Raw genomic sequence first — 14,847 nt, forward strand, 5'->3', positions numbered from 1 at the left:
ACGGTAACATTTTATGAATCTCTGCTTTAAGCATACATGAAAAGAACCCATAAACTACTACACCTTCTAATGAAATCTGCTCAGTCCCTCTGCTCGTTCAATTTTCCTCGATTTCTTATAAAAAATAACATTTTCATCAACCTATTTCACAGTAAGTCGGGATACCTTCTGGCACAATACATTTTCAGTTAAATAATAGCATTCATTAAAATTCGCGTTCCCAGAAGGCAGAAACTTTGTACTCTATTTGGTCTATATTATACTTAATGTGTTTGTCTTTACAACACCAGTGATTATGATGATAATGCACAGTGTTCAACAGCAAAATAGCATACGTCATAGTGAGGTTGTTTGGAAACTCGCAGTTGTGAGATTGTTAGAGTTGCCTGTCAGTGAGTATGCACTTCCATTGTGAGATAAAAATGAATCACATATGTCTTCCCCACAGTGATGGGCTTACCACAGGAAAAAGTAAGTAATGTTTTAGAGTCTGGTCAGAACTTGACAAAAAAGAACCTAAAAATGGGTCCTTACATGTTGTTAAAGAGCAGGGATTCCAAAAGGGGACTTCTCTCCAAGAGAAAACGAAGTTACTCTTTAGAACTTTGGTGTCCTCTAAAAATCAAAAACTGTTGCTCTTACTACAACCGGAGGTGGTGAGAAGGTGCCAAAGCATAGACATAACACGGAGACAGGTGCTCTCTCTGCAAGCAGCTGCTGCATTGTGACTCACAGTTTGCAAAAGCAAATTTCTCAGCAGCGGAGACGCCTGAGTTCACCCACCACCAAGAAGCTTTCTATTTCATTTGAACAATTCTGTGAATGGGGAAACAGAGATGGTGTCTTCTCCAGTCCAGAAGGCGATAGGCACAAACCAAATATACCTGACATGGCAGAAGAGAACCGACAAGGGAATTAGCTTCTCCTGGGACTTCTGCAAACTGGTATATGACCTAACACACATCATTTCAGTTCTCTACCGCTCAGTTCCCTAATACATAAAATTAGAGGATTAGATAAATCATCCCAGCTTTTAGACTTTACCGTCCTAAGCAACATAGTGTAAATAAATACCCAGGACTCTTTAATATTTAATAAAATATATTCTTTCATGCAATGTCCATGAGATAAACAAGGTGACTGATGTATTCAAAGTACTGGGACACATAGATAATGACAAGAAAGGAGACAACCTCTCTAAATCCAAGAATTACTCTTTTGAAGATCATTAACAAATTTGTTCACTGGGAGAACTAAAATTACTAAAAGGAAAAATGTAAGTAGGGGAACAAAGCAAAAACAAACCGTAGTGCCAAGTCTCCATGGAAACTCTGGAGAGTAAGCATGAATGCCACAATCATGCTGAGAAAAAAAGTGTTACAGGCATACATTTTGCTAAAATTGAAAAAAAAATTTAAAGATTCCAGCCACTCTATGCTAGATAGTAGTACTCTCTAAAGATTTGATTGTTCCAATCAGCATTATTATTTGATGACATTGCCTGTTGTTTCATTGAGATCCTGCTGATTCCTGAGCATCATACAGTACTAGAAATGGAAAGACATAAAATGGCATGTAGTCCACTCCACTTGATACTTTGCATCCCTACTAATGGGCCTTTTTATGTCCCCTCTGTTCTTAATTGTATAAGGCATGCATGATACTCATTATGATCAAAGTGTAAGGTAGGGATTTACCTGACTCCGGAAGCAATGCTCAAAATGAAGAGATGGGAGCTTACAAAAAAATTCTGGTCTCATATTTGTAATGAAAGTTTTTATAAGCATGTGATATGGAAATTCCCCGAGTTGAGAAAAGTCATTTAAACCACGTCCCTCACCAAAAAAGGAAACTCTCAGAAGATCATTTCATGAGACTTCCATGCCCCGGCGAGGACCCCTCTGGAAAGAACTCCCACGTCCTCCATAGGCCAGCAAGGAAACAGTGTGACAGCTAGCTTGCTGCATGCTAGAGACAACTGCTTTTAAATTCTTTTAAAATGAGAAGAAACACTTTAACCCCAAAATAGATTAAAGTTAACAGAATAAATAAAAGACCTATGCTAACCAATTTAACTTCTTATCAGACAAGAAAAAGGAGATGAACGTCAATGAAAGACATGTTACAGAAACACGAAGCAACTCATTTGATTCACAAGCCATGCTCTCTATCAGCTCAAAATGTGGTCTGTTTTCCATGCTACCCTAAATCAATTTTAAGGGAATTGGAATTATTTATAATTATTTATTTATGTATCCATTATTTATCAAGCGTAATAATTTGCCCTGTGTCTCTTTCACAGAGTAGTTTCTCGTATCCATGTAGGTTTCACAGTAATGAGTTTTAGGTATTTTTCTCCTTGTGTTTTATCTTTTCAAATTTCTTTTTTTAGTATTCTTTCTCTCACTTGATGAATAATCACTAAAGAATAACCACGTGTCATCACTGTAGTAGCTACTAGATAAATATAAATAAGACACCGTCCCTGTCTCAGTTTTATAGTGGCAAAGACAGACAAATGTAAATAAAGCATTCAATGAATTGTTAAAGGTACAAAAATAAAAGTATAATACTGTAAAATTAAGTAATGCAAAGGAATGACTAGCCATTGGTATCTACGGGAGGAGTGGGGGTCAGAAAATCATTGGGGGTAGTTAAACCTGGAGCTGCATATTAAGTGAGAAATTAGGTATGATAGTAAATAAAGCACTGTAGGCAGGCAATTATTACTTCTAATACTAGTCCAATGACATACACATTACCTAGTTGATACTAGCTTGATAATTCCCACAGATGAAACTATTGTCTTTTTTGGTTTTCTTTTTTGGTTTTCTTTACATGCTTTAACTTGAATAACCTATCCATATTTGGCTTCAAGTTCTTGGATTCTTTAACCTCTCAGGTCCAAGTTGCTGTTGAACTTCATCAGATGGATTTGGCAGTTCAGTAATGTCCATTTGGTACTTTTCTTTCAAGACTGTAATAAATTTAATTATACTAGAACATAGGCAAGGGGCTGGAAAACTGATTTAGAAACTTTCTGAAAAGTCAGGTATTGACTTTTTTGTTATTTTCTTTGAAAATAATGTCTACTGTAGATTGGTTAATAAGTAAGGTGTTTGTGTCATGTCTACTGTAATTTCTAATATCAACTTGGCTTTACCTAATACTTTTCCTCTTTTTAAGAACTATCTTCACCTCCTAAACAACATAATAATTAGAGATTTACAAGTTTCCAACACCAGAGTTCATATTTCTATTTTTTTAAGATTTTATTTATTTATTTCAGAGAGAGAGAGCACAAGCAGGGAGAGGGGCAGAGGGACAAGCAGACTCCTAACTGAGCAGGGAGCCCAACCTGAGGCTCAATCTCAGAACCCCAGGATCATGACCTGAGCCAAAGGCAGACACTTAACCGATTAAGCCACCCAGGCACCCCCAGATTTCATATTTCTAATGTAATGTGGACACAAAGGCACTGCTGGTTTTGGAACAGAACACTAGTGAGATCAGCGAGCTACGTGCAGTACCTGATATAAAAATATCCGTAATTCCTTACACTACCTCTTTTTCATTGTTCTTCCTCATCTCCAAAAATGAGAGCAAGAAAGGTAGGTTACAAAAGACAGCATTTAGTTGTTTTCATAAAGTACTATTTTTAAAAGAGATTAACCCAGGAAATCATGGTTTTCTATGGTAGTCCTTAATGTTTGCAGATCAGAAATAAAATACCCCCTCATGACACAAACACCTTACTTATTAACCAATCTACATAAATAATGAAACTACTCACACTGGAGGCCTAGAGTATGCTCATTCCCTGCTGCTCTGATGTGGGCAAGCATCGGTGTTAAGTTCTGGAGCCAAACTTCTGTCTATCTTAAGAATGAATGATGGAGGGGCGCCTGGGTGGCTCAGTCGTTAAGCGTCTTGCCTTCGACTCAGGTCATGATCCCAGAGTCCTGGGATCGAGCCCCACATCGGGCTCCCCGCTCTGCGGGAAGCCTGCTTCTCCCTCTCCCGCTCCCCCTGCTTGTGTTCCCTCTCTCACTGTGTCTCTCTCTGTCAAATAAATAAATAAAATCTTAAAAACAAAAACAAATAACCACATTAGAAAAAAAAAGAATGAATGATGGATAAGTTTGTTTGAACAATCAGGATTTTTCATCACAGCTGAAGCCATTTTATGGTGTAGCAATTCCTTTTTCCTATTTTAATTAATGAAAGTCATTCTTAAGAATATGTTGTCCAACAAATAAAATGCTCTCAGGATTTGTTACTTGTCTGTGATTCATACTGATTCCGCCTGTGTTATCATCCAATACTCTAGAATGGCATTTGCTTTGCAGCCTGTACCCAGGATGCTTGTTCCAGGGTCAAGAACTAATAAAGAAAATAAACCTTTAAACAGCCATTTTAACTCTTGATCACACATGACCTCCAGTGCATCAATGTTACTAAGGCAATGGGCTTCTGTGCACCTTTTAGCAGAATCCAGTCCTTGTCTGTGAACAAGTTCTGTTACTTTCGCAGCAAGTCGTTTCTGAGAACCCCGTTTTTGTCTCTCTTTCACCTGCAGCTGCATTACGTGGTCAATCTCTGAAAGGGGCAGAAAAGTGAAGAGCTTCAGGTACCCTTCTACCGAATCATCTCACGGCCCGGCAAAGAACTGACAGAATTCAAAAGGAAATGTCTGAGGTCTACTTGGCCAAACAGTACTGCCCGCATACTTCACCAGATTTGCTCCAGTTGTCATTCGTGGAACATCGATTCCAAGTATGTCTTTCCAGTCAACCTGCAGATGAACTCGTATCCGGATACGACGTCACCCAGTTAATCAGTCCACCCTGCGGGACCTGACATCCAGATCAGGTAGGAGAAGTGAAGGGCCCGGAGCCCCAGGTGTAAGCAGTAAAGCCAAACCACGCCTTCGGGGCGCGTGAGCCAGTCGGGAGGCAGAGCCCGCTCAGCAGCATGCCCGTGGGGAAGGGACTGCCCACTGCCGCTGGAAGTCCACCAGCTGCCGCTTCTGGTCCTGGGCCGTGTTGCCCAGCACCAGGAGGCAGCCCCCAGTCTGCCCAGCTGTGAAGAGCAGCTGGTCATTAGCCGCCACCGGGGTTTTCAGCCCCTGATGACGCCAGGCGCGCTGCTCGCACCTCGTGCTCCTTGGTTTGCAGCTCAGGTCCCAGCAGCACCGTGGCGCCTCCCACCAGTGCGATCACTCTGTGGCAGGCTCGCTGCAAGTGAAACAGGCCGAGCAGCGCCGGCAGAGGCCCCACCTGGAGTGAGATGGCCGTGGTGTTGAAGCTGATGTAGATAGTCTGAGGAGTTGACTTCCCTGCCACCGTGGAAGAGCTCCGGGAGGGAGCTCTGTCTTCATTCCCTTCTCAGGTGAGAACGCCTTGAACTCTCAAGTTTTCTGCGCCACCAGCAACCGTGAGCTCCCAAGTGGCATCACGCAGCCCCAAGGGCAAAACTTCTGATGGCCCTAGGGTGCCAAACCACTGGCCTGCCCGGGAAAAGCAGTGACATGGGTGCCGCCATCTTGGTGGCAGCACCAAAGGAATGCTGGGATCATAGAGGTGTTTGTTTTGTTTTGTTTTGTTTTGTTTTGTTTTGTTTTGTTTTGTTGTTTCCCCACCCACCCACACACACACACATATACACAGACCCCTCAGTACCCTCCTCCTACCCGACGTGGTACATTCTTAAAAACAATTTTAAAGTATTAAAAAATTGTCAGAATGTATGTGCATACTATATAAAACCATAACCATATTCAAGACAAAATATTTCTGCCACCTTCAAAAATTTCTTTGTATTCCTTTATATCTCTTCCACTAATATATCCCCAGGCAATCACTGATATGCTTTCTGTTACTACAGATTAGTTTGCATTTCCAGGAATTATCTGCAAATGGAATCATGTACTATAGTCCTTTTTTTTTTTTCCCCTTCCTGGCTTCTTTCAATCAGAATAACCATTTTGAGATGCCTCTGTATTTACCAGTAGTTTGCCACACACACACACCCCTACCCCTGCCTTTCTGTATTTACTTTTAAGTGTACCACAGTTTATCGATTCATCTGAGGATGAACACTTGGTTTCCAGTTTTGGACTATGGAAATGAAGGTGGTATAACTTTGATGTAAACATCTTTATACCATTTTTTTTTTATTTCTCTTGAGTAAGTACCAAAGAGTCACAGTATGTGTATGCTTCACTTTGTAAAAAACTACGAGATATTTTCCAAGATGGTTGTACACTTAAACATTTCCACCAGTAGTGTATGAGAGTTCAAGTTGGTCCACATCCTTGAGAACAAAAATCATAGTAAGAGTTTTTCAGGTTAATTTTAGTAACTGTAACTGGTGCTATGTCACTGAGATTTTAATTTGGCAGTTTCTCTCATAAGTAATATTGTGCGTTTTTTTTCATGTGTTTATTGAACATTTGCATATTTTGTGAAGTGTCTGAGGTTTTATCAGTGTTTTTCTTAAAGATTTATTTATTTATTTTAGAGAAAAAGAGAGTGCGGGTGGGGAAGGGGCAGAGAGAGAGAATCCCAAGCAGACTCACCCACTGAGGGCAGGAGGGTGTTTGGTGGGGGGTTGGGGGGGGCGGGATCTCAGGACCCATGAGATCATGACCTGAGCCAAAGCACCAGTCAAACGCTTAACCAACTAAGCCACCCAGGTGCCCGGGTTTTATCAATGTTTTAAAATCATGGTTTGTGGTCTTAATATTGAACTGTAAGAGATCTTTATACATTCTGCATACAGTTTCTTTGTCTGATAAATGTCTTATAAGTACTTTTCTCCCAATCTAATTATTACCTTTTTATGTTCATAGCAGTGTCTTCCAGAAAGAAAAGATTTCATTTTCATGAGTTCAGATTTATAGATATAGATATAGATATGTGATTCTGTAGCTAGTTATAAAGATATATGTGATATATGTCATGGTTTCCATTATTTGTGTTCTGAGAAAACATTGCCTACCCCATTTTTTAAATGAGTTTATTCTAAGAATTTTATGATTTCTGATTAAACATTTAGATCTATAATCCATTTTAAGTTAATATCTGAAAATGGTATGAATTAATGGTCAGTTTTAAAAAGTAATGATATCCAGTTGATCTTGTACAATTTGTTAAAAGTATTTCCCATTGAATTCCTTGAAGCTTTTATCAACAATTCCAGACTTCTAGAATCAATTTGATGATGTGCTGAATTGCAAAGAGCATTGTCCCCACCTTGAGTAGAAGAAACTGCAAATTAACAATTTTTTTTAAGCCATCAGAGGGGTTGGTGCAGAGGAAATTGGTTAATGAAAAAGGGGCTACACAGGAGAATTTTTAGGGTTACAGAACTGTTCTGTATGAAACTGTAATGTTGGGTACAGTGTTGGCATTTGTCAGAATCCATAGAGAGTGAACTTCATGGTAGGCAAAATTTAAAATTTCAACCATAATGTCAAGGGATCCTAACCTGGAGTACAGAAGGTGACATATAAATCTAAATGTGTTACAAACATACAGGATGACTTCACTGGAGAAAGTGAAGCTAGAAAGGAACTGACCTGAGTAGCTTGGAAACAGTGTTTCTACTAAATATTGCTAAGGCTACAGACAAAAAGAACCATATATGAAGATTGTACTCTAGTTATTAAATTGATTTCCCACGAGTATGGGTTACCAATTCTGAAACTACTTTACATATATTCTACAGTTAAAGCAGCAAGTAAATAAATTATAGTTAATGGTGACCAGTTTCCTCACTGTCAAATAAAAAAGTTAAAAATAAGCAAGGGAGGAGTTCTAAAATGTCCTGTGGTATTGGATTAGCACTGGAAACACTTTATTTTTCTTTTTTAAGATTTTATTTATTTGTTTGAGAGAGAGAGAATGAGAGAGAGAGAGCACGAGAGGGAGGAGGGTCAGAGGGAGAGGCAGACTCCCTGCTGAGCAGGGAGCCCGATGTGGGACTCGATCCCGGGACTCCAGGATCATGACCTGAGCCGAAGGCAGTTGCTTAACCAACTGAGCCACCCAGGCTCCCAGCACTGGAAACACTTTAGGTGTGTGCATATGCATAGCTTTGTGTACATACACGTATTTCTTAGCTCTGTCCACTGACAGGGCCTACAAACAATGACGTATCAGTAGCAATGAGCACACCGAGAACTCAGCTCTTGGTTTCCAAAGACAGTTCCTCAGTAAGTTTAACTAAGGTCCTTTGGAAAAATGACTGATTCTTGGGGCTTGGAAAATAGGACAAGATGATTTGGGAGATCTTGAAGTGCCAGAAAGAAAGTTCAAAGAAAGCAAAGCATAGCTGGGGGTGTGTAAAAAGGACACAGAAACCAATTAAAAGAATTCCCAGTGGCAACACCTGGAAAAATTTGAGCAATAAAATAAATGATAATTTTGTATTACAGCCCCAAATACAAAATAAGTATATATCCATCAATATTGATACAAATAAAAGGTTAAATGAATAAATAAATGTGGAAGAATGTATCAGTCAGTATTCTCCAGAAAATAATAACAGTAGTAGATAGGTGGATTGGAAGGTAGATACATGTACAATAGATAGTAGATAGATTTGGTGATATAGAGATATAGATTTATTTAAAGGAATTGGCTCAGGTGATTGTTGGGACCAGCAATCTGAAACTTGTAGGGTAGTGGAAACTCAAACAGGATTTGATTCTGTGCCCTTAAGGCAGAATTCCTCCTTTTCCAGGAAATTTCTCTTTGCTCTTAAAGCTTTCAAATGGTTGGATGACATCCACCCACATTTTTTTAGAATAATCTCCTTAATGTCAGTCAATTTTAGATATTAATCATATCTACAAAGTGCCTTCACAATAACACCTAAATTAGTGTTTGATTAAAAAACTGGGAAATATAGCCCAGCCAAGCTGACATATAAGACTAAACATGGTAGAAGTGCACTTCACCATTGTGGTATTCTTCCCCCTCACCCATCGTAATCTTAGTGTAATCATGAGAAAACATCAGGCAAACACATTGAAGACCATTCTACAAATTATCTGACTGGTAGTCTTCAAAAGTTTCAGTCATGAAAAATAAGACAAGAGAAATTATCACAGGCTGAAGTAGACTAAAAAGTCAGGCTAACAAATGAAATGAGGTATCCAGGATTAGATTCTGGAACAGAAGAGGACATTAGTGGGAAAACTGGTGAAGTCTAAATGAAGTCTATAGTTTAGTTAATATATTGTACCAGAGTGAAATTCTTAGTTTTTTCAAAGGCACCATGGTTATGTAAGATGGTAACATTAGGGAAAATCGGGTAGAGGGTATACAGGAACGCTCTTTACTGTGTTATCTAATGTGATGAGAAACTAAAGTTATTCTAAAAAGTTAATTAAAAATAAAGCAAGAGATATTTTAATATATGATAGGCAGAATCAATATTAATATTATATATAAAAATAATTAGATAATATGTATCATTTGAAAAATAAGTAAATGAAAAATAAACAGCCAATTACCTAAAGAAAAACATTTAAATCCACTTGTGATAAAAGTGACTTTAAAAACCTGAGTTACTATTAAATGTTTATCAAATTTCCAAATAGTTTCCTATTCATCACTCCCCAGATACAGTGAAAAGATCCATTATGGATACTGTGCAGCCATGTGTATTGGTACAATATTTCTAGAGGAATATTTGATATTCCACATAAAAAAACTCAAGCTATCATGTGATCTAGCAATTAAAGAGTTAGATTTTTAATTTAAAGGAAAAGATGAAAATAATTTGTGTACACCTATATAAAGAACTGAAAAACAAGGTATATCCGAAAATAAGGAATTTGTTAAATATATTACAATAAACTCCTACAATGAAAAATTATATGGGCATTAAATTTAAATTATTTGGTAGAGATACTGCTATGGAAAAATGTTTAAAACATATTGATATTTGAGGGGCGCCTGGCTGTCTCATGTGACTTTTCATCTTGGGGTCATGAGTTCTAGCCCCACATTGGGGGTAGAGATTACTAAAAAAAAAATAATAATGATAATAATAAATTAATAAATTAGTAAATTTTAAAGTAAAATATATTGGCATTTGAGAAACAGTGTTATATTTATGAATGTATACATAACAGGTTAAAATATGCATCTTGGATATGCGGTGAGGTGTCTTTGTCCTCTTCATCCATAAGTACACTAGAATCACTTCATGACCCCTCTGTTAACTGTTGCCAAAAAAGTTAAGCTTTCCAGTTCGTGGGAACTGAGGCCCCCACTGAATGCAATCTTAGTCTCTTTGTGATTGTTATTGTCATTTCAAGTTTCTTCACCTCCTCTTCTCCCCAGGATTAATCTAAATTTCCACTAGAGCTTGTGTATCTGGGTCACCCTAGGGAGGGTCATCTGGTCTGAGTGCTGTTCTCAGTTCTAGTAGATAGCTCATTGCTTCTGCTTTTTTGTTTTTCGCTTAGATCTACCGATGCCTCCCAACAGGGCTTCTAATCCTACACAACACACTTCTGTTCCTAATCCCTGGTTTGTCTAGATATGCAAATTTAACCTCATGCACTTCTGTGCTCTTCTAGAGATATTCATGGTAACTTTTTTTTTAAAGATTTTATTTATTTATTTATTTGAGAGAGTGAAAATGAGAGAGAGAGAGCACATGAGAGGGGGGAGGGTCAGAGGGAGAAGCAGATTCCCCGCTGAGCAGGGAGCCCGATGCGGGACTCGATCCCGGGACTCCAGGATCATGACCTGAGCCGAAGGCAGTCGCTTAACCAACTGAGCCACCCAGGCGCCCTCATGGTAACTTTTTTACACATTACAAATTATGTGTAGAACTGAGAAACAAGGTGTTTTACCTATCTGTCTTTCAGTTATTGCTACTCTACTTCTTTAGCTACCATATTGGCAAAAGCATTTCTTTATGAGGATAATATTCATCTACCTCCGTGGTGGGGAAGGAAAGAAAAACATTCAAACTTGCTCCAAATAGTATCCCATTAGAGTTAGTGGCATCCCTTTCAGATGAAAAAATAATAATAATGCAGAATAAAAAGAACAAATGGTTATGCCCAAATGCACACAAAAATGACCCATGGATACCAAATGTTAAAGATGATTTCTATTTTTATGTGTTTCAGTGTTTCTTGGTTTGATTTAAAAAACCCAAATATTTATTTTTTTAGGTATTTTTCCCTGAGAAAAACAATTCCTAGGCCTGTTCCATTATTTTCAGAGAATTTTTTTCAGCCAGGATAATTCAAAGATCCTTTCCAGAGCTGTGTTGCAAGCTTTGTAATTGTTTTAGAATTGATTGCTATACAAAATAGGTTTATGTGTTCTGACAGTGTGTTAATACAATAAAAGGAATTTTTAGTAGCAAAGGAGTTACAATTTTTCATTTGTTGTAAGAATTTTTTTTCTTTTCATTGCTGTCTCTTTGTAGATAAAATGGGATTTCATAAGTTCTTGTTTTTCAACGTCGGTTTCTAAGAAATTTTTTCCTCAGGATGCCTTGTTCAAGGCTAAATACAGCTCAGAGAAAAATACATCCAAAAAAGCCTTAAAAAGATTTATTGTGTAGCGCTTAATGGGAAATATTGTTACCGTAAAAATACATTGTAAGTTGTAACCTTGGATGTTTGTTTACCAGTATGCTTGAAAGTAAGTGTAACGGTCTTATTTTCCAAAATAGATAAGCTGCTTTTCCTCTGGTATCTATGCAATAGTTTCAAAACAGTTTTCTCAGGAATTAACTAGCTGCTTTAGCATCAGTCAAATATTTTACATTTATATTTATCATTCAAGTGTAAGCTATGTAGTTTGGAATATTCCTCCTTTAGTACTAGAAATGCTTTTATTCGTTTTGTGCGAACCATGTGGCTCCCACTTTGCCGGACTGACTGCCATTGGTTTCTTACTCACTTTTAATTTTAAGTACAAAAGCTTCTATTTGTGAAATTTCACAGATACACAAACATGTGCACACCAGAGGGAACTAGAGATAACCAGCCTCTGGTAGAAGCCAGTAACTGGCTGATCTAATGCCCCCTTGTGCTCATAAACTAGGACTTAGGAAGAAACTTCGGAGTGAGACAGTATTTGAAATGAAGACTTTATTTTTTTTTAAAGATTTTTTATTTATTCATTTGAGACACAGAGATACAGAGAGAGAGAGAGAGCATGAGCCGGGAGAGAGGCAGAGAGAGAGGGAGAAGCAGGCTCCCCGCCGAGCCAGGAGCCCGACATGGGGCTCAATCCCAGGACCCCGGGATCATGACCCGAGCCGAAGGCGGACGCTTAACCATCTGAGCCACCCAGGCGCCCCTAAAATGAAGACTTTCTATACATTATATATTTCTATACAATGTATATTGCTTTACCAATGGAAACTGGTAAAGAAATGGGAAGTCTTGGGTGGCATTCAAAACCTTGTAAATATTTAGCAGTTGGTGAAATAAAAAACCTGACATAGGCAGGCCTGGACAAGATAAATTTCTCCAGCTTACTTCCCTGCTTCAAACCTGCTGATGAGGTGACCTGAGCAAGGTATATCCCTCTAGCCCCAGACACTGGTTAGTTTTAGGATTTTCACCGTGGACAGGACAGAAGGCTACCAGGACCGTCTCATTCATTCAGCAGTAACTGTGGGGCTAGTCACAGTCACAGGCACTGGGTATATAATTTAAAACGAAATCACATATGGCCCTTTTCTAATTGATTATATCGTCTAGTGAGGGAGATCATTAATAAACAATAGTTAATATTTGTTACCTAGTAAGTAGTAATACAATCACCATTAATAATCCCATAATTAACATTTAAATTAATCATCTTTATTTTACATAGCCAACCTATATTATTTTCCAGAAAAATTTCAAGACTTTAATTTATTCAATTATCACATAAACCCATGTGGTAAGTACCATCATTATCTTCTCGCAGAGAATCTGGGGCACAATGCATTTCCAATAACACTGCCAATTTCCAATAGCTGGTGATTGGTTCTAAAAAGGAATCTGATACAGTGAAAAGGGAGCTTAGGGGTAGGATGATGGGTATATACGTAGTTAGTTAACCCGAAGAATCCCCTCTGAAACTTGAAGGCTCAGAAGGAAGAAGCCAAATGAAGAACAGAGCAATGGTTGCTTAAGGCAGAAGTAATAGCAGATGAAAAGATTCAGAGGCAGGGGGCAAATAAAGGCCTGTGAAAGTAATTGAAATGAGGCATTTGGCTTCGAGAAAATATGCATGAGAAAGGACAATTAGACTGAGTCCAAATTGGGCAGGCAGTCAGGTCCTGGGACCAATTTCCTTTATGCTCACCAAAACCCCTCCAACCTACACTGAAAATTCATTAGGCGTGCTGTATTGATGGAAGTGCATTATACCTTTGAATCATGTGGAAGCAAAATAAAATTTGAGTCCAGTTCACCACTGCAATATATAATTCCTGAGGCTGTTTCAAACTTTAGAATGTTTTCAAGATAACTTACTGATTCTATGCATCTTCTAGGAAAGTATGATCATATCTCACATCAAATTGCTACCCATACATCTAGCTTATTCCCAAATCCATACTTTTGAATATGCTTTCATTCATCCAGATATACTCATCAGTGCCTACCTTGGGCCAAACACTGTACAAATCCTAGGGATAAACCCATCAGGTAGGTTGCTACTCTTCTGCAGTTTGTAAGCTAATGGGGTAACAGGCAATTAAATACATAACTGAAATAAAATGTAACAGGGAAAATAAAGTATTGGAAACATGCAATGGAACAGAGGCAGGTAATATCTAAGTTGAGATCTAAAGAAAGCGTAGAAGTTAGGGAAAAGTTTTGGGAAGTATAGCGATTCAGGCATTGATAAGCAAAGGAAATCTGGCCTTTACCCTGTTTTGCTTCTTTAAATAAAGTTTTATTGAGATACATGCATGACCATTCATTTTCATTTTGCTTGTGAGTGCTTTCATGCTACCATGGCAGAACTGAGAACTTGCAACAGTGACTGTATGAGTCACAAAACCTAAAATAGTTACTGTCTGGTCCTTCACAAAGGAAGTTTTCTGGCCCCAGTCTAAATCAATGGGAAGGTGTAAAGGTGAATGAAAATGAAGAGAATTCAGAAGGGTAAAGAGTGATAGCCTGAACTAGAGTTAATAAAGATGAGGATCCTCAACTGCCCCCAACCAAAAAAAAAAAAAAAGAAAGAAAGAAAGAAAGAAAGAAAGAAAAGAAAAAGAAAAGGAAAAGAAAGAAAGATTTTAGAATACAAAAGTTTTTTTGAACTAGATGCAACAAGACCTAGTGATTCACTGAATCACTGAATGTTGGGGGCATAAATGAGAGTTGTAGACCACTGTGGGCATTCCAGTTATAAAGCTAATAAGGAGTTAAATTTGTAGATGTTGATTACAGGAGAAAAACGTTGGCTTGAAGGTGTAGTTTTGTGACTTATATGGATGGTAATTGAAACCATGAAGATTAATGAGATTTATTCATTCATGGCTAGGGAGATCATATGTACATGAGGATCTAGGACAAATCCTAAGAGCAACATTTAAGAGTTAGATGAAGGAAGGGGCACCTGGGTGGTACAGTCAGTTAAGCATCCGACTATTTTGGCTCAGGTCATAATCTCAGGGTGGTGAGATCAAGCCCCACATTGGGCTCCGTGCTGGTCATGAAGCCTGTCTCTCTCTCTTCCCTTATCCTCCCAAATTGTGCGCTCTCTCTCTCTTTCAGGAAGGAAGGAAGACAGACAGACAGACAGACAGAAAGACAAAGAAAGAAAGAAAGAAGAAAGAAAGAAAGAAAGAAAGAAAGAA

The 14,847-nt window shown here is 38.3% G+C and overlaps 1 pseudogene; it reads right to left on the reverse strand.

Annotated features, from left to right (window-relative positions):
- Window positions 1-4,167: 4,167 nt before the first annotated feature.
- Window positions 4,168-5,544, reverse strand: LOC112834943 (tyrosine--tRNA ligase, mitochondrial pseudogene; annotated as a pseudogene).
- Window positions 5,545-14,847: the final 9,303 nt, after the last annotated feature.

This window comes from Callorhinus ursinus, unplaced genomic scaffold (assembly GCF_003265705.2).
Source record: "Callorhinus ursinus isolate GAN/ISIS: 27379988/994484 unplaced genomic scaffold, GSC_fseal_2.0 scaffold11, whole genome shotgun sequence".
NCBI lineage: Eukaryota > Metazoa > Chordata > Mammalia > Carnivora > Otariidae > Callorhinus > Callorhinus ursinus.